The following is a 20,158-nucleotide window of genomic DNA, read 5'->3' on the forward strand; positions in this document are numbered from 1 at the left end:
AAAATACCAGAAGCTTCTTGTTTGCATTTCTGGGTTAAATTCCCCATTTTATTTTAATGGATGAGGAATTAATTTTAACTTTTCCCTACATCGTTGTTTTATTGTATTTTTATTTTGTATATATTTTTGCTTTATAATTATATTTGATTTTATTATCTACTTATTGAACTTTTTACAGTATACAAGGCCACCATGAGTGCTGGTTAAATGACAAAGCCATAGTCATGTGGATTATCTTAAACTCAGTCCTGCTGCCTACAAATAAACGTCTCTGAGTCTGTCACATTAGTTCTGGGTTAAATTTCATTAAAGCAGTGGAAAATATGACCTTTTCTTTTATTTGTTTTAGAGCTGAGTACAACCAGGCCTTTGGGAATTTCAAGACTGGTACATACATGTAAGAGTGATAACGATTGAACTTTTTATGGACTGATGACTCCAACAGAAACCTATTTCTCCATGGAACTTTGTTCTTGCCATGATTCAGTGACTCAGATCAAAGGAGGGAATGTGGGAAGTAAACATCCCAAAGAGAATAGGAATTCAAGGAGTTATAAGCTGAATGCTAAGCTCTGAGGTACACAATTATTAGATGAATTGGAATACTCTTTATAGCTAATTTAAACCACTGAAAATAAGTGGAATAGTGTTGTATGAGGTTAAGAATTTGTTAATATCATGATCATCATGGTGACAATAATAAAAATTATAATAATGAGCACTCTATATTTATACAGCATTTTTACTTTTTACTTCATATTCACATTTGTGGAAGGCCCGATTCTAAGATGACCGCCCCGCTCCATGTGATCTCTTCCCCTTGAGTGAGGGTGGAAACTGTGAGCATGGGAAGGTATCAAGCCATGATCATGCTGCCTTATATGGCTAAAGGGAGATTACCCTGGGTGGCCCAACCTCATCAAATAAGCCCTGTAAAGCAGAGCTTTCGTCATCTCATGGTAAAGTATTGGAAGCCAGTGAGACAAGCTTTTCTCTTCTGGAAGAAAGCAACTGCCATATTACAGAAAGGGTCACATGGCAGGGAACAGCGGGCAGCCTCCAGTTGCTGAGAGTGAACCCTGGTTGACATCTAGCAAGAATGGGAACCTCAGCCCTACAACCTTAAGGAAATGAATTCTTTCAACAGCCACATGAGCTTGGAAGAGAATTTGGATCTCCAGAAAGCAACACAGCTTAGCTGACACCTTGATTGCAGCCTTGTGAGGCCCTGAGCAAGAATCCAGTTAAGCTAGACCTGGACTTCTGGCCTCCGGAAACTATGGCATAAATGGGCGCTGTTTAAGCTGCTGAGTTTGTGGTAGTTTGCTATGCAGTAATGAAAATAACTAGTTCATTTATTATGTCATCTGGTACTATTACAGCCTTGTGAGGTGAGATAATAAAAGAATTATGACAACAGATTACTGTTAGAGTATTATAGATAACATATATGTTCTTAGCATAAATCCAGTACTGTTGCAGGCCCTTTATAATCATAATCTCATTGACTCTTTACAACAACACTAAGAAGTAGGCACTTTATTATCTCCTTTTATAGATAAGAAAACGGAGGCACAAAAGAAATCAAGTGATTTGCCCGGGGTCACACAGATGATTAAGCTGAAGCACAGGGTTAAAACTCTCAGCCAGGTGGTGAAAGAGCAAGACCCAAATCCAAATTTCCTAAATTCCTATTCAGTGCTTTGGGTTTTGGTCCTTAACAGAGACCAGCACATCACAGGTCTGGAAGCAAGTTCAAGGCGACTCTAAGAAAACAATAATTTTTCAAGTCTATTGTGAATGATCTAAGCTATTAAAACGGCATTATTAAAAGTCATATTTTTGTCAAAAAATAAAAACATTAATTTAGTTCCATTGTTAATATTGAGACTATGAAAGGATGAAGCTCGTGGATAAGCCACTCACACAGGATGAAAACAATCCCAAGGTATATGTCACCAGATGGGGTTCAGGGCAGACCTCCGAGGATGCGCCACTCTGGTAGGCGGATTATTTCAAGCTGAAGACAATAAAGGCTCAGACTCAGGAAGAACATTCGACCTTTCCCCTCTAACAGCCTAAAAGAAATTTAAACTGAAGGCCTGTCCCCAGGACAGGCCATCACCATACATAGCTCTGGGTATCCGGTAGACTGGGAGGATCCTTGCTAAACCCACTCTTATCAAAGTTCTATTTACCAAACATTTGCTTTTCCATTTCCTTGTGAGTTTCCTCCCTTTTGAAGCCCCAAATCACCACCTGAAACGCCCTCCTTGTCTGGAGCTGAAGATCCTTAAACCGGCAGCCTTGACCAGTTGGCTGAGTTGCTCACTTTCTCCTGAGTTTCTCCCATGTATTCATGCTATTAAGCTTTGTTTGATTTTCTCCTGCTAACCTGCCTTTTTAATTATTTGACCAGCCATAAGAACCTTAAGGAAAAGAGGGGAGGGGAATTCTCCCACTTCCCCTACACGCTGCAGGGTAAGATTGCTATCATGGCAAAGCTGCAATGGATCATCATAGCTTGGCCACCAAGAGGGAGCTGGGAGCTCAGCGGAATGCCATAAGATTGTTACAGTAGTGTGTGAACTTTTCAATCTTTAACATTCTAGATGGATGTATTTCTGCAGAGCAATTTTACAGGTCAGGCCACCAGCAGATAAAATAAAGCAGAGATTTCAACTTCATAGTTTCCAAAAGAAAGCTCAGGTTAGGCATTTAGGTTTCCAACTCATGAGTGAGAAATCCAAAGAGGTTTTTACCAAGCCCTTTAGTGATCTTTGGTTTCCACAATGCAGGCTGAGGTAAGCCTGTAAGTTCATTATAAAACTGAAAGGACAAATTCCTCACATATTTACTAACTCATCGCCAGGTCTACCAAAAATGTCACAGAAAAGTCATTGTCATCATCCACGTGCCTGGGGCATTCCCCTGAATGGAGGAATGAATGAAATGATTGGCCTTTGGTTGATTGATACAGCAAACATTTTTAGGGTTGTGTGGTTAATAGTGTGGTTGACTAAAGAATAAAATAGAAGTGCAGATTTCTGAATAGAAAAGGTATTTTCTTGGATGAGTCATTTCAGAATATCAGTTTAGAAAGCTTTTAAAAAAATAATTTGCTACTCAATTGTGTTAATCGGAAGAAAAGAAGATATGTTAATTTTAGGTTTAAAAAGAAATAATTATAAGACTTTATACACAAACAGTTGTAATAGTAAAAGAATAAAAGCTATTTTTTAAAATCTATGGATATAAATATATTTTTTAAATACTTGAATACTTTTAAGTTTATTTTCAGGTGAAAAACCTAGATGTATATCATATTCTAATGTTTTCAGGACTATGGTACAACCGTTGTGCAAAGACTGTAGGTTTATAGAGTGATTAGTATTATTTTTGGATAGCTGATTTTTAAAACACCTATTTTTGTCACATGCATAAGAATACACATGGTTCTGGTGTATTGTGGTTTACGAAACACATTCTCACGTGTATCAGTTTGTGTGGTTCCATACAGTTCTCTCAGGTCTATATTATCACTGTCATTTTACCAATGACTCAGGAGATTTAAGGAAATTGCTTAAAGTCATGAAGATAGTAAGCAGTAGAGAAGCAGGACAACTTCTGACACTCAATTCCATTTTCTTTCCATTATCTTAAAGATTTACTGCACTTTCAAATCTATTTTAGAGGCAGTAACAATAGGTTGGTGCAGGAAAATGCATTTTCAATTGTAGCCCTTAGATTAAATTCAGCATCAGCAGCACTCAGTTGAAAGAAGATTAAATCAAAATCACAGGACTGAATGCGGGGAAATGAACTGTCATTGATTCTGTAAGTACAAGGAATAAGTTTTTGTCTCGCGACAACTGAGAATTCACTCTGCTTTCTCTCCACTGATGAGCACATGGTGATTCCGTTCAAGAACCAGGAGAACTGAATGTAAATATTCCCTTAAATGGAAGGGCAGAGATGGCTAGTACACGTTCTTCTTTAAGAGTGAGGGGAGTATAGAATAAGATGAAATTGTGATGAGAAGGAAAAGAGTCTTCTAGATCTGATGTCCCTTGTGGGAGAAACATGGCAGCAAAGTGGAGCTGCATGAACCTCGCTGTAACTGCTCCTCCCCCTGTGGTTGTCTCACTTTCCGTAAAGTTTTGTGTCTTTGGTGAATTAAATCAGTGACTCAATCAAATGTTACAGTAAGAATGTGGTCTCTTCCACATAATCCAAAACCCACCTAAAAGGCAGCAGTATGATTTCCATTTTGAGACATCCAGAAGGCATAAGTATAATGTTTTTCAACTTTATGTTGAAAAATACATGAAAATTCATTAACATCCAAATTTTATATTTAATTTTTCTTTTTAATTTCATTTATTAGCAGCATGTACAATTGTCTCTAAGTACACATGCACACACAGTTCGAATCAGGAGAAATATTCCAAAAGCATAACAAATTAATTAATAAAAATCTACCATTCAGAAACATTGATGCCTCCTGTGTTTGTACAGGCATAACCAATCTGTTGTGGCACATGGTGCTGGTATCACGTGGAATGAGTAAACAAGCAGGGCAAAAGAGAATTACCGTACATACTCTATGTGGTTTACAGAATTTCCAAACTTGATCATAATATACTACACCAAAATGAGGCAGAATACAATTGAATTTTCTGATGATTCAGATGGCACTTAATTATTTTGCAAGATAATCAACTTGCCTTCTTGTTGTATTTCAGTTTTACATAAGCAGGATTAAAATAAAGACAAATAATAGGGAGATAACTGTGTACATGTTCTGTTTTCATATCGCTAAGACCTCCAAAATGAATGTTTTGTTTCTCTTCCACACTACATGGCTATGTATGAGGACTAAAAAGCAGGAAGGTTAAATCCATTTTTTCTAGTTTGATTTCCTTGAGAGCTATGTAATTAGAAAGTACAAAAAGAAAAGGTTAAATTCGATATGGCACAAATTAGTAGATTTCTTTTCTTTATTAGCATGCAAGCCAGATGGGAAATAATTTTAAAATCATATCGGCTTACTCATTAATAAGTAAATTAAAATATAATGGTGTGCATGAGAGCATAGGCACACATACAAATAATTAATATCTTCATTTAGCCATTTCTTTAAAAATTAATCAATGTAGTACAGCGTGGGTGGACAGATATTTAACTAAACCAGCTACTGACTAACATACTAAAGACACCCTGTCTTTTTCATGGCTTGTGAGGCACTCCTTTGAACACAGTATGATGTCACAGCAAATTTGAGCCAAAAGGTGTGGAAGAATGAATAACTGAGAGCTGATTAATGAACATGCTTGAATGACTAACAATCCTAAGAACGACTGTAATTGATTGCCAATATTAGTGAATAAGATTTTCATACCACTCCACACTCGCTCATTTGTCCCTCTTATTTACCTTAAAATGAGAGATTTATGGCAAAGATAGGGCAGCAGATTAAGTGAAAAATAGTATTGAAGAGCAATTAAATTTAAAAGAAAATGTGAGGCTGAAAGAAAGCAACCAGATGGATCAAGGGGTGGTTGATGCTGGTATCAGTTTCTGTTTTATAGCAATGCGGCCAATGTTATCATGGTGGACCCTTACAAAGATTTTGAGCTTCAACATCAATATCATGTGGACTCATTCAGAAGGGAAGAGACCTATAAGTCCTCTATCCCAATGTCTCTCAGAGTGCAGAACCCCATCCATGTTGTCCTTCATAGGGATGTGGTCAACCAGTCATTGAATGCTTCCAGCAATGGTGAGTCCTCTGCTTTCTGAGAGCGCCATCTTAGTTTGACACATCCACCATCAGGTACGTCTTACTTTCCTCGAATAAATGCCTTCCTCCTTGTAACAACCTCTCCTTGATTCTAGTTTTGTCCTTACAGCAACACAGAATACATTGTCCTCTCCCACCCAAAAGCCCTTTCTATAAATATTCGAGATTAGTCATCAGGTTCTCTCAGTCCCCCAGGAGAATATCTCCATTTCTTCCCACTGTCTCTTACTGATAAGATTTCCTCTTCCCAGTCCTGAGGCTTTTCTCTAGTTTAGTGGTTTTCACAACAGTCTCACGGAAGATAGGATTTGGGCTAACGCCTTTTCCTTTCCTCACTTCCTCTTTTCAGGCTGAATTTTTGTTCATTTCATGTAATGAGTCACTCCATCAGTTTTTATTTTGAAAAGGGATTTTCAAGTCTTTAACACAATAAAGAAAAGAAAACCACTCATGTAGTTGGCTACTGCCCTCTTGGAAGTAAGCTACCAAAGGATAGCAGAATATGCCACCCAAAATATGCCACTTTGGCATATGAATACTTTTGAGCTGAAAGTAATTGAGAAGAAGCAGATTAAAGAAAAGCTCCCTGCCCTCCCCCTGTTTGCCTAAAAGGAGGACATAAATTTTCAAAGGTGTCCCTCTTCCATTTTCTACCAGGAAGGACAAAATTTAATGCCCAGATATAGCCTGTCCAGAGTGGAGGAGAATAGCAAATATGTACACTCCCACCAGTAGTGTTTTCAGGGTTCTTATGACTCCATAGTCTCACTGACACTTGATATTATCAGACCTTAAAAGTTTTGCCAATCTGGTGGGAGTGTAATGCTTCTAGAAAGTATTTAGAATTGGTTTTAATACTTCTAGTAATGCAGCCTTAGTAAGCTGTTGGGGGATTTTAAAAAAACTCTTGCGTTACTATGAGTTGAAGTGAACTTTTGCTAAGGCAAATCCCCAAATATTGTTTTTCATACAGATTGCTCCCAACTGACTGCTCCTATTCTTTATTGGAAGAGCTAAAGTACACCTCCCCTTTCAGCTTTGCGACATCCTGCAGTACTATAAAAAATATTGCTATTGAGGACCTGTTGTGCTCTTTGCCCTGTGCAAGGTCCCTGGCACTCAAAGATGGACAAAGCATCCAAAAGAAGCATGCCTTTGTCTGGTCACCAGGGGCCCTCATATTTTTATTATCTGATGTCATTCACCTTTTGGTGAATAAGTAAGCTGGGAATATGCTGGCAGGTCAAAGGAGACAGGGTACGATCCCTGCGGATCTCTATTAAAACCCCTACTTATTGTGCAAAGTAATTGTTGTGTTATATTGACTTTGCACTTTGCTTTAATTTTATTGTACACTTTTACTGTATCTAAAGATTCCCACATACCATCCACATTGGTATGTGTAAAAACTACCAATTTTGGCTCCTTATAAACTATTCACTTTTTCGGTAATATGTAACTCTAAATTAGATATTGAACTTTGGAGTTATTGGATCATTTTTAATAAAATAATTTAATGATTAAACACAAACCTACTGAAAAACCATGATTTACGAATATGCTGCTTAATTACAGAAAGTCTTGGCATACTCATTCTGTCTATAATATAGCTATCATGGGGTAAAATTTCCAAATTTAAGTACAATAGAAAATATAAGACCTAGCATATCTGTAATATTCAGTCAGGCAATTTAAAAAATTAATAATTAGTCTATTGATGTCATATGAAGTAAATATTGATTATACAAGTAACAAAACTTAGAATTAATAAAGACTGAGATAACTGAGATAACAAATTTTTAATGTTATCCCAATTAATGTTACCCCAAATTAATGTTTACCCCAATGTGAAATCCAACATATATTATCCTCCTTAGAGAGAAACACTTTAGATTAAATAAGATCTGTATAGTTGCAGAAAACTTTACATTTTAATTAGTACTTTTATGTTCATTTTCACATTTGAGGAAAATAATATCCTTAGTATTGATGATAGTCTTTAGCACTGTTTACCTAATATTTCTGGCTCTCTACCTCCTGGTATGATCCTATTTCCCCACCACCTGAAGAGACAGAGTGTGTCTCTGTGATTTGCTTTGGCTGAAATTGTGAAGCAGGAGTAGCCTGAAACACCTCTGGGTGAAAGTTTTGAGAGCTAGCTTGCAATTCCTCACATTTTCTTCCCCCTGCCTTGATGACCATGGAAGCTTGTGGCAAGATGAAGCCTCCGTCCGCCTGGGCTCCTGAGCGACTAAAATGGGCAGAGCTCACTGCCAAACCACAATGAACACAAAGCACGAGTGAGACATAAACCTTTGTGTTACATCCCACCGAAACTTTGAGGTTGCTTGTTATCACAGCAAACCCTACCCCATCCTGACTGATAGGTATTCCTAGAAGGTTATAAGCAGAGTGGCTAATAGTACAGAAAGTGGAGTCAGAATCCCCGGGTTGTGAACCACTGAGCAGGTATTAGTTGTCACGGTTGTTATTACTACTCCTAGTACTACTACCACTCTACAGTCTTCAAAACTGAGAAACAGGGATGATGAATGACTTATCTAAGGTTGAATAACATGTTAAGACTATTATTTTTAGTGTTACTTTATAGACCTGAGACACATAATATAGTGTTACTAAAATAACAAGAATATAATAACAACGCAAATAATAATAGGTAACATTCATTAAATTCTTACTATGTGACAGGGATTGTTTTAAGTGCTTTCCGTGTATTAGCTATTGTGATCCTCACTTGGTCACTACGAAGTAGACATTACGTCCATTTAGGGATAAGATACAGACTCAGAATTAGCTAGCCCAAGGATGCCCAACTGGAAAGTGGTACAGATGCAATTTATACTTTAGAGTCTGCCTGTATGCTACCACCAACACATTGTTTATTATAATTCACCCCCTCCTTCCGGCATATGAAGGGGATTCTTCTGGTGATATCTACAAATTGCTTTTTAAAATTTAGGTAATTTTTAGACTCATAAAAATAATATTTAGCATTTTGACTGTAGGTTGCAATATACAAAATTGTTTAAAATATTTCAAAAAGTGTTCTATTTTAAGAATTGCGTATATACTATAAAATGCACTGATCTTAAGTGGACAGTTTGATGAATTTTCCCAAAGCTGACCACCTTTGTCACATACGGATGGAGATATAACTAGCCCCAGAACACCAGAAGCCTTCTTTGTGCTCCTGTGCAGTCATTTACCTCCGAAAGGTCACTGATGCTCCAATTATCATAGATTAATTTTGCTTAATTAGTTAGGAACTTTATTTTGAATCATATAGATTGTACTCTTGTGTATGCATTCTTCTACTAGACAACGCATATGTGATTTTCATCAATTTGGTACCGTAGTACCATGTTCACTGTTTTTCATTGCTGTACAGTATTTCATTGGATAACTATACAGAAATTCACTTCTTAATTTCATTGTTGATGAAAATGTGGTTTGTTTCCAGTTTGGGCTATTACAGTTAATGCTCTTGGAAATATATATATATATATATATTTACACATATATGTATATACGTACATGTGTGTATATATATTTTCATATATACATATGCACACATACACATAATACGTATAACTGTCCTTGTACAGGTATATCTGTTGATTTTATGAGTTAAATTACTGGGTCATAAAGTAAGTATATATTTTACTTTAGTAGATGCTGGCAAAAATTTAACAGAGATGCTGTACTAATTTACATTTCTACATGCAGTGCATTAAATTTCAGGTAGCTCCATATCTTCCCCAAACCTTGGTAATTTGTCTTTTTTAAAAATTTTATTTTAACCATTCTAGTGGTGGTGAAGCTGTTTTCGTTTTCTTAATGATAATGAGCACATACTAATTGCACATTTGAATATCTTCTTTTATGAAGTGTTGATTTTGTCTAATGAAATATGTTTCCCCTCCTTTTCTTTTACTGATTTGTAGGAATTGTTTTACATATTCTGATTATGAGTTGTGTTCTGTTTAAGTAATTTATGTCTATGCCAAAGTTATTAAGATATTCTACTATGATGTCTTCTACGAGTTTTATTTTTTATTTATTTTTAAATTTTTTTTTGAGGAAGAGTAGCCCTGAGCTAACTGCTGCCAATCCTCCTCTTTTTTTGCTGAGGAAGCCTGGCCCTGAACTAACATCCGTGCCCATCGTCCTCTACTTTATATGTGGGATGGCTACCACAGCATGGCATGTTTGCACCCGGGATCCGAACCGGTGAACCCTGGGCCGCTAAAGCAGAACGTGTGCACTTAACTGCTGCACCACCAGGTCGGCCCCTCGAGTTTTATTTTTTAACTTTCATTTTGTCTACAATCCATCTGCAATTGATTTTGTGTATAGTGAGATGCAGTAGTCAAGATTTATATTTTCCCAGGTGGATATCCAATTGATCTAGCATCATTTTAGAAAACATTATCATTTCCTTAAAGCATTTCAGTGGCACTATTGTCATAAACCAAGTGATCATATACGTGTAGATCTGTTTCTGATCTCTATATTTTTCTCCAATGGCCTATCTGTCAGATACCAGCTTTTCCAACACAGTCAGAAACAGATGTGTCCAAGCTCTATTTACTGACTCTCAACAGCATTTAAACTACGACTAATATATTCAACTTTTAAAGCAAAAGTTGATTAGTCACAAATATTAAGTGTTATATTAAAAAAAATCTAGGGGCCAGACCAGTGGTGCAGTGGTTAAGTTTGCACACTCCACTTGGCAGCCTAGGGTTCACAGATTCGAATCCCAGGCATGGACCTACACACTGCTTATCAAGCCAGGCTGTGGCAGGCATCCTACATATAAAATAGAGGAAGATGGGCATAGATGTTAACTCAGGGCCAATCCTCCTCAGCAAAAAAGAGGACGATTGGCAGTGGATATTAGCTCACAACTAATCTTCCTCAAAAAAAAAAAAAATCTAAATGGGATAAAATATTCAGTATTTGAAATAATGGAACCGTGCTTGTTAAGAGAAAAACAGATTCTCAATTAAGCATATTATGATTTCATTGCTTTTCTTATGAATTTACCAGTAGAAATTGCCACATATTTGTGTTTTGCCAGAATTGCATTTCTACTTGTGGTTTCAATAATTCAGTCTATTTTTAGTCATTGTAAGTAATAAACTCACAAAAAGATCAATAATATCAAGCCACACCCATATAATTTCAGTTACGCATGCATAGGCCAAACAATAATGCCAAAGTTGGGGCACAGGGTAGTCCCTTGCTTTAGTTATATTATAATCGATACTGAAATCAAATGGAAAGTTGGGAAGTAAAACAGTGTCTATGTTGTATTAATTCTTCCTCAGGGTTGTTTGACAAAGTAGTCCAATGACAAGTCAAGTCAACATCACCAGGCATTTAAGAGCCAAGAATTCACAGTAGTAATTGGATCATCAAAGCCAAGAAGGAAATCACAAGGCAAGCAGAATTAAAAATCCAAATAACTGGGCTGGTCCCATGGCCTAGTGGTTAAGCTGGTCCACTCTGCTTCAGCAACCTGGGTTCATGGGTTCAGATCCTGGACATAGACCCATGCCACTCATCAGCCATGCTGTAGCTATGACCCACATACAAAATAGAAGAAGATTGGCACAGGTGTTAGCTCAGGGCTAATCTTGTTCAAGTGAAAAAAGAGGAAGATTGGCAACAGATGGTAGCTCATGGCAAATCTTCCTTAGCAAAAAAAAAAAAAAAAAAAAAACAGCCACATGTGGAACTCAAGACAGAGCAGAACTAGAGAAGGCCAGGAGGAATTCCAGAGCCAGTTAATGACAAGTTGCACCTGGGTTATAGTCAGAGAGTGGAAGACGTGCTCCAGGAGGTTAAATCTATCTTTTGAAAAAGTAAGGTGTCAAAGGGGTTACCAATTAGAGCTAGAGCCTGAAAAGAGATGAAGTTGCCAGTTATTTTTATTTGTTCATATTTCACATTGAAAGTTTTTTAAGTTCTTACAAAGTTTATCCTTTACTTACTGTATAGCATTTCTGGAAGGAAGGGTAGAAACTGCTCTAGTATCTGTTTATATAAATATAGTGTCTAGAGTTTCTCAGTGACATTCCAGAGAGAGCAAAACATCACTCTCAAAACTTACCTACCCTGCGTTTTGATACTTATTATTCATCAGGCAGTGGTTGTTGATGTAAAGATGAATAAATAAAATTTGACAAAAATACATCTATTTGTTAAAAACGATCCATTCATGTACTCAAGGAACGTCTTGTCTTCAAATTAACATTTAATTACACTGCAATAGCTTTACTGCTGTTTTTCTAGAAATAGGGATAAACTCACACGATCTTTATCAGGACTAGAGTCAGAAGGTGTTACAAAACTCAGGATACTCAGGACTGAACACTGACACAAACTGTAAAGCCAAGGTTTTATTCCAAGAAATTGTTTTTGGAGGCATCACTCAAACAACTGAGTAACGCAAATGTGGTATTTGGCCATCACTAGGATGTAACTTGACTTGGGATGGTTTTGATGAATTCTATTACCCAAGCTAATGCTATTTGCTTTTTTAGCATTTGAATGTCCATCAGTACCGATGCTATTCTGAAGATGTATTTAAATACAGGCAGAAACGTCTTCTTTGCTATTCAAGAGATCCACACATAACTGCCTCTCAACTTGTTTCAAGACTGTTATTGGCCATGCATTCTGTATATTTCAATTGTTATCAGACTTTTCATGCGTAAGGTCAGTTCAGATTTTCAATCTGTTACAAAAATGCATCTCTTGGTGATAAGGATTCATTTGTATTATCTTAATAATGATGTTCAAGACCGGGGCTGAGCTGATCAAATATCACCCTCCATAGCTGTTCACTATTCTTCCTCTTACTTTTTCTTTTATGTGGTACCTTTAATGAGTATGTGAATTACTTGCCTTTGCTTATCTATAGGCCTCACTGCTTGGGAAGAACTGGCTTGGTGTCTTGTAATACACAAGCCTTCAAATACATCCAAAGCATGGAACCGCAAAGCTCTTATTAAATGACTGTGGAGAAATAGAATTTTTATTTATTTTGCAGATAGCAGATTTGCATAGGTTCTGAAGTCAGTGAGTAAAGAGTAATTCACATAGAGTCAAAATTACACCCAAAAGAACTTGAGTCACCCATAAACTGTGTGATCCCAGAATAGCATATTTCAAGTCCACTCGGTCACCTTTTCCTTCACCATTAAAAAAGATTGTGGCATCTTCAGTTAAATAGTAGATAAAGCAGTTGACTTGCATCCAGTGGTCATGTTGTAGGTTCCTCAAAATACTAAAATCACATTCAAATCAATAACAAAGGAACTAAGACCAACTCAGGGCATCACAGACTGTGATCCCCTATCTCACACGTTACCCCATATTCTCTCAAAGTTAAATGATGGCAGAAATTGCCTCTAATATTTAAAATAGTACCTTGCTTTTCTGCTCTCTTTTTCCCTCAATCTAAAAGCCATGGAATGCAACTCTAGGATATAATTGCAAAATATAATGGCAAAAGATAACTGTCTACCAAAATTCGTATTCTCCTTTTTCCAGAGTAACAGAACTGTAGCTAAATGACACTTCCCACTCCCATATGCAACTAGCGTGATGACGTGGCTGGGCTTTTGCAAGTGGAGTGTTGTGTGCAAATTTTATGCTTTGTCCATAGAATTGTGCACATTAGAGGGCCAGCCCCATGGCCAAGTGGTTAAATTCATGACCTCTGCTTCAGCGGCTCAGTGTTTTGCCAGTTTGGATCCTAGACGCAGACATGACACTGCTTATCAAGCCAGGCTGATGTGGCATCCCAAATAGCACAAACAGAAGGACCTACAACTAGAATATACAACTATGTACTGGGGGGTCTTGGGGAGAAGAATAAAAAAATTGTGCACATTAGTTTTTTTCGTACTCTGCTTTTCTATTTCTGCTGTCTGGCATGAAGAAGAACAGAGTGACCTTAGAAGCCATCTGCTAAAGATATTAGAGCCTCTATCAGTCTCAGTCCTTAAATGACTATGTCAGAGAACCACTTCCCCCAACTTCTCCCTACTAGCTGTCAATGCACTCCCCAGAACATTAGGTGAGAGGGAAATACATTTCTATATCCCATAAGCCACTGAATTATTGTTGCAGCTCTTATTACAATATCTTATTAAACTTAAAACACACAGCAAAGTCTGTAGCTCTGTCCTTGGTAATTTAACAGTTCCCAGCCCCATGAAATAGTGCTTTCATGGCTGGCCTTGACAGTCCAATCAAAATGTGACCTTTTCTCATTATGGGCAAGAGACTAACCCAGTTCTCTAGCCTCTACTAAGGATGGCAGTACTTCTGAGTAGTGGTTTTTCTTTTGCAATCCCTAGTCAAAAATTGGTCAGCATCATTTCAACCTAAACCATTTATGTAGCTGCTCCTGAGCTTCCACTTTCTGCTATTGCTTGCTAAAACCGAGGCATTAATATGATCCATTGAGGTCATCCCTGTATTTACTTGCCAGATTTAGCAAATTAAATACAGGACAGTCAGTTAACTTTGAATTTCGGATAAAGTATTGTACATCCATGGAATGACCTTTTCTGGTCTCTGCACTTTTCTTTTTTGAGTCACTAATTTTGAACGTCTCTTTGTTTGCTATTGGTCTCCCCCAAAAAGTGAATGAGAATTGCATCTTGTTTAGTGTTCCAAACTTTTCTTCCACCCGAGTGCGTTTCGAGTCTTTCCATACTTCCCATTATACTTTTTGGATTATCCAATGTAAATAAAATGGTTTGGAAGGTCACCAGAGGAATACTACCAAAACTACTGATTTCCACAGTAACCAAAATAATAATCATGCTGTGAGCACAAATTAGCAAGTTTAAAATATGTATTTTTTTTGTATTTTATTCTTTAAAATTATGATCTTAGTTCAGTTAGATGTGCTGATATGATAAAATGTCATGACCCTTTGGGATGAACATTGGCTTTAAAATAAAATATAACTGGGTTCCAATTTCAGTTCTCCCATTCAGTAGCAGTGTGTCTTTTGGAAAGTGATTAACATTTTCTAAGTTCTAATTTCTATTTAAGTAAAATGGAACTAATAATAATTGCCCCTCATCTATTTACTTAACCAGTATTTATTGATCACTTTATATGTACACATATTAGCTAGATTCTGGGAGTACGAAGATGATTAATACTCTGTTTCTGCATTCAAAGAAATTACAGCTCAGTAGGAGATACAGGTAAGTAAACAGGAAATGACGACATTGTGTGATGTGTGCTCTGGGAACACCAAGAAGGAACAGCTAACACAGATTTAGGAGGTGAAGCTTGGGACAGACAGGTGGGAGACCACGAGTGAGCTGTGTCCAAAAGGATGAATAAGAGTTAGCAAGGCAGAGGAGAAGAGGGTAGAGGTGGAAAGTATGCATTTATTTAAAGTTCGAGAATAGGAAATGATTGAAGGGTTTTAAAAAGTGAGATGACATGATCAGATATACATTATATTAAAACAACAATAACAAGAACGTGGATCTAGCATAGTAAATAGATGCTAAGAGTGTGGGCAGGGAAGGAAGTTACTCAGGGGGTGGAATAATCCAGTCAGAGCTGATGGTGACCAGAACTAAAGTAGTGACAGTGAGAATAAGAAAACAAGGTGTTTCAATAGATGATTAGGAGGTAGACCATACAGGATTTCGAGTTTGATTTTACTGGGGGATTGAGGGAGCAGGAGGACTCTGTGAAAAGGCCTGCGGGTATAACTCTTGAGGACTTTCAAACACGGGGACATTCAAGAAGGAAACAGGTGTGTGGTTTAGGGAACAAAGGTGACGAGCTCAACTTCCAATCTGTGGTATTTGAAGAAGCTGTGTTTCATTGGAAAGATAGCCTATAGATGGTTGAATGCACATACACGAATTTTTGGAAGCAATCAGGCTCAAGATATTGTTTTGGAAACATTTGACATTGAAATAATAGGAGGTAATATAATGACCCATGGTTAAGTGTGTGGTAGAAAGAAGAGAGAGCCATGGATAACACCAGGGGAGTCATGTCATTTAAAACACAGGAAAAGGCAGAAGAGATCATGGAGGAGATTGAGTAGAAACATCCAAGAAGGAGAAGGAAAGCCAGGAGAACACGTATTCAATGGAAGCCAATGAAAGAGAAGAGGGGATCACTAGCATCAAAGATGGAAAGAGATCCAGTCAGAAAAAGACTAACAAGCACCAATTGACAAACAAGAGGCTACAGGTGATTGGAAAACTCTTCTGTGGCCTTGTTACAATCATTAAATGAAATAACAAATATAAAATTACTTATCGTGAATCTACTGTTCAAAATGTAAGTTTACTCCTTGTTTCCCTTTGTATTTCCGTTTTTTTGAAAGTGATTTAAACCTCTTTGAGCTTCAGTTTATCTATAAGCTGGGATGAATATTACCATCCAATTTAGTTCTTAATTGTACTATACTGCATTATGTAGGGTCAGCCTTAAAAATTTTGTGTGGTAGGAAATACGGGAAGTAGGTCTTTGTAACTTCAGTCTTCTCAAAGGTTGCTGTAAGTTTCAAATGAAATAATCTAAATAAATATACTTTACATATTCTTAATATTTTCTATAGAAATGAAGAACCAGTAATTTTTAAAGTCAGAGTTAACATCTTGCATTTTTCTTGGCAAGCCTATCTGTTTTATCCAGGCCAATATCTGATTCAACCCAAGTAAATGACAGTCTTCTTTACTATCGTAGTCAATTCTAGTCACGCTCAATTTCAAACATTTAACATAAATTCACTGAACAGCTATTGTACCCCAAACACCAGGAATCCAGTGTCTTTATGCTCAACTCTGCTTTTAAGAGTGTGATTTTTATCCAATGGCCCAGTTTGTGTTAGATCTCTTCAAACATTCCACTCCAGCAATGAATTTCATTTTGCCTATAAGGTTAGGCTTAGGTAGAATTATGAATGGGTGAATAACCACAAGCATAGCTTATTTCTTGTTGCTACCTTGGTAAGTTCATCTTCCTTCCAAATACTCAGCCTTTGTGGTCTCTCATCCTACTTTCCTATGAACTTTTCTTCTCTGATCACACCTTCACATTTCATGACTAATAAGGGCTAGATCTACATCTATTTCAAAATACACCACAGATGTCTTTCCTGCAGACATGGAATCATAATCCACAGCTTGGAGCAAGGCTGTCACTGCTCTTGTACTATCTGCTAAGAGTTTTTCATGCTTAGGCAAATTTCCTCAATTATTTTATAAGCTTCTCAAATATAGGGAGAATGCCTTCAATTTCTTCAGTACACTTTTTGCCACCCACAGCACAGTATCAGGTTTATATAAGATCTTCTTTTAAATAATTCTTATTAGTTAATTGATAAGAATGATTTTTAATTTCCCAGTGGTCAGTATGTCTAACCGAGTTGAGGCTGTAGCATCTCCTTGCTTGTCTGCATGTCCAGAAGTCTCCCTTAAAGGGTTGTCATCTAGAGAAGGATGGCATCCTAACACCTAGTTTTAGAGACACTAGGCTCATCCCATGCTCTAGTACTCCATTTGGGGGCCTTGACAAGCTCTTGATCTGTTTGCAAGGGGCTGGGCAGGGCACCAAAATCTGTGGGATTTCCCAAGCTACATGCTGTTTACTTTGTGGTACTGACTTGTTAAAGATTAGTAACTCTAAAGTGGGTTATACAGTTTAAAAACAAACACAGTCACCTACAGGACCACACAAAAAACCCCACAAAGGCTTGTCTTTGGAAATAAGGCTATAGCACTCAATGAGCTACATTTCATATTTTGTTTATCTGAACTGTGGTAGTAAGTAAATAGCAGTTTACTGCCTACTATGGGTCAGATACTGTATTAGTTGGAGGAACTAGAGAAATAAATATGTTATCCAATCCACGTCCTCTGGGAGCTTATAGTTTATTTATGAGATGTGCGTACGGGGAAAGAAATAGACATAGATATACAGTTGAAGAGTGGGGGATGGGAACCACTTAAATAGTGTGTGAGGGAAATCTAACCCATACTTGTGGTGACAGGGGTAGGAAGAGTTAAAAAAAGACTTTGTAGAAGAGGTCAAAGATGATACTTCAAGAATAAGGAGAATTTGATTGGGCAAAGAAGAGCTAAGATGTCTTGCCCTTTTTTCCGAGAGTAGAAAATACAAAGGATATGAAAATACAAAGGATGTGAGGAATGACACAGTTGAAGAGCTGCAAATGGTCCAGTATGACTGGAGCCACCAGAAGGAGGAGAGAGTGGTGAAAGATAAAAGGATAGAGACAGAGTCCAGACCATGAAGGGTCTTTTATGCTATGTTGAAGAACTGTCATCTGCAGTCAGCTGGATGACATCATATTGGTCCTCAACAAATATTTAATGAATTGAATAATACATAATGAATTACATCTAGACCCAGGTGACTACAATGTTTTCTGTCATCTAAAATATTTAAACAACTTCTCAATATATTCAATATATACATGGTTTTAAAAATTATTTACATATTTATTTAGCTTAAAGCAATTGGAGTAACGGGAGAGGAGATTATTCCCATGGCAAACGCTAGATGCATGGATTGAAATGGGAAATATAAGCCACCTAAACAATGCCATTTTTAGAGAATACGATCTTCTTTTAATGCTGCAAGAAAACATACTTGAAAAAGTGGGAAGAAGAGAGAATGACATAGCAGAGTCCATGTTTGGTAAGAGGCAAATGGAAAAAAAGCCCTCATTATTCTGCAATAAGTTTCTAAATCAAGAACTCATAATTTTCTTCTGGGTTTCTAAATTTAGTAATATTCCATCCTTAATTTCCCTATCTTGTTCAAAACAGCACTATGGTTTCATATTTTATGAGCACATGTTCCTTCTCATCGTCTGTTTACAGTAATACGTAAGTCTCAGGGCAGCATCGTTCTTGGATGAGTGCTAAGGCAATTTTCTTCCAAAATTGCCACCTCACAAATGTTTCAGATTTAAACATAATTCAGGTTCATTGTGAAATAAGTTTTGTGCTTGGCAGGCAAATACAACTCTATTTTCCATGTATATCTAATTTCCTAAGAAAAAAATAGGAATAAAAACAATAAGACAATATTGATAACACTAATTTATCTAAATTACTCTGTTAAGTGAAATGACTGTATAGTATTTAAAAAAATTCAGAAAGCAACATGCACCTAGAACTTCTCACAATGGCTATGACTGTAAAAAACATTAGCATGAACAAATTGCATTTCAACTAGAGCATTATTGACCAATAAATGTTCTAAGGATAATGTGATTAAAAAATGAAACTTTGATGGGGCTGGCCTGGTTGCATAGTGGTTACGTTCGTGTGCTCTGCTTTGGTGGCCCAGGGTTCACAGGTTCAGATCCAGGGCCTAGACCTATGCACCACTTATCAAGCCATGCTGTGGTAGGCGTCCCACATATAAAATAAAGGAAGATGGGCACAAATGTTAGCTCAGGGCCAATCTTCCTCAGCAAAAAGAGGAGGATTGGTGGTGATGTTAGCTCAGGGCTAATCTTCCTGACCAAAAAAAAAACATAAATAAATAAAACTGCAAATGTTATAAGTTGTATATATTAATATTCTTTAGGTCAATAATTCCACTCCTTAACATAATTCTAAGTGTAGGAGTAGGGTCTTTTGCGTTTGATGTTCTCTTTGCTTGGAATGTTCATTAAGACATAGAGTTGATTGTTTTCTTTGTCTTCATTTAAACATCACGTTCTCAACCGGCTTCCCCAACCACTTCATTTAAAATTGCAGCCCATTCCTTCCTCCTTCTCTGCTTTATTTTTCTCCATGCAATTCACCACTATCTGATGGTCTATATATTTTACTTATTTGCTTTGTTTCTTGTTTGTCTCTCATTAGAATATAAATCCCACGAGGGTAAGGATCTCTGTTTATTCCACTGTTCTTCTCTCTCTAACATCTAAAACAGTGGCTGGCAAACAAGAGGCATTCGACATGTATCTGTGTAGTTAGTGAATAAACTTAGTTTTCACAGAGACGTTCATTACTATTTTTTATATATGTGGCAAAAAATAAAAATCATCTTAAACATGTAACAATTAAGAGATGGTTAAGTAAACAGAACAGTTTATTTACATGATGGAATATTATGCAACTATTGAATATTTATAAATATTTATAGATCATAAAGTAATACTTATTTGAAAATGTTTTATAAAACAGCCATCAAAATTTGCATAGACTATGATCACACATATGAAAAGAAACAGAGAAAAAACAACCAGAAAGATTTAATATGGACACTGGTTGTGCTGGAATGGGTGTG

At 36.9% G+C, this 20,158-nt stretch overlaps 1 protein-coding gene across 2 annotated transcripts in view; it reads right to left on the reverse strand.

The window, feature by feature from the left end:
• Nucleotides 1–20,158, reverse strand: part of KCNH8 (potassium voltage-gated channel subfamily H member 8) — a 337,559-nt gene that overhangs the window by 113,995 nt on the left and 203,406 nt on the right. The window lies entirely within an intron of this gene.

The sequence above is a fragment of the Equus przewalskii genome, chromosome 15 (assembly GCF_037783145.1).
Source record: "Equus przewalskii isolate Varuska chromosome 15, EquPr2, whole genome shotgun sequence".
Lineage (NCBI taxonomy): Eukaryota > Metazoa > Chordata > Mammalia > Perissodactyla > Equidae > Equus > Equus przewalskii.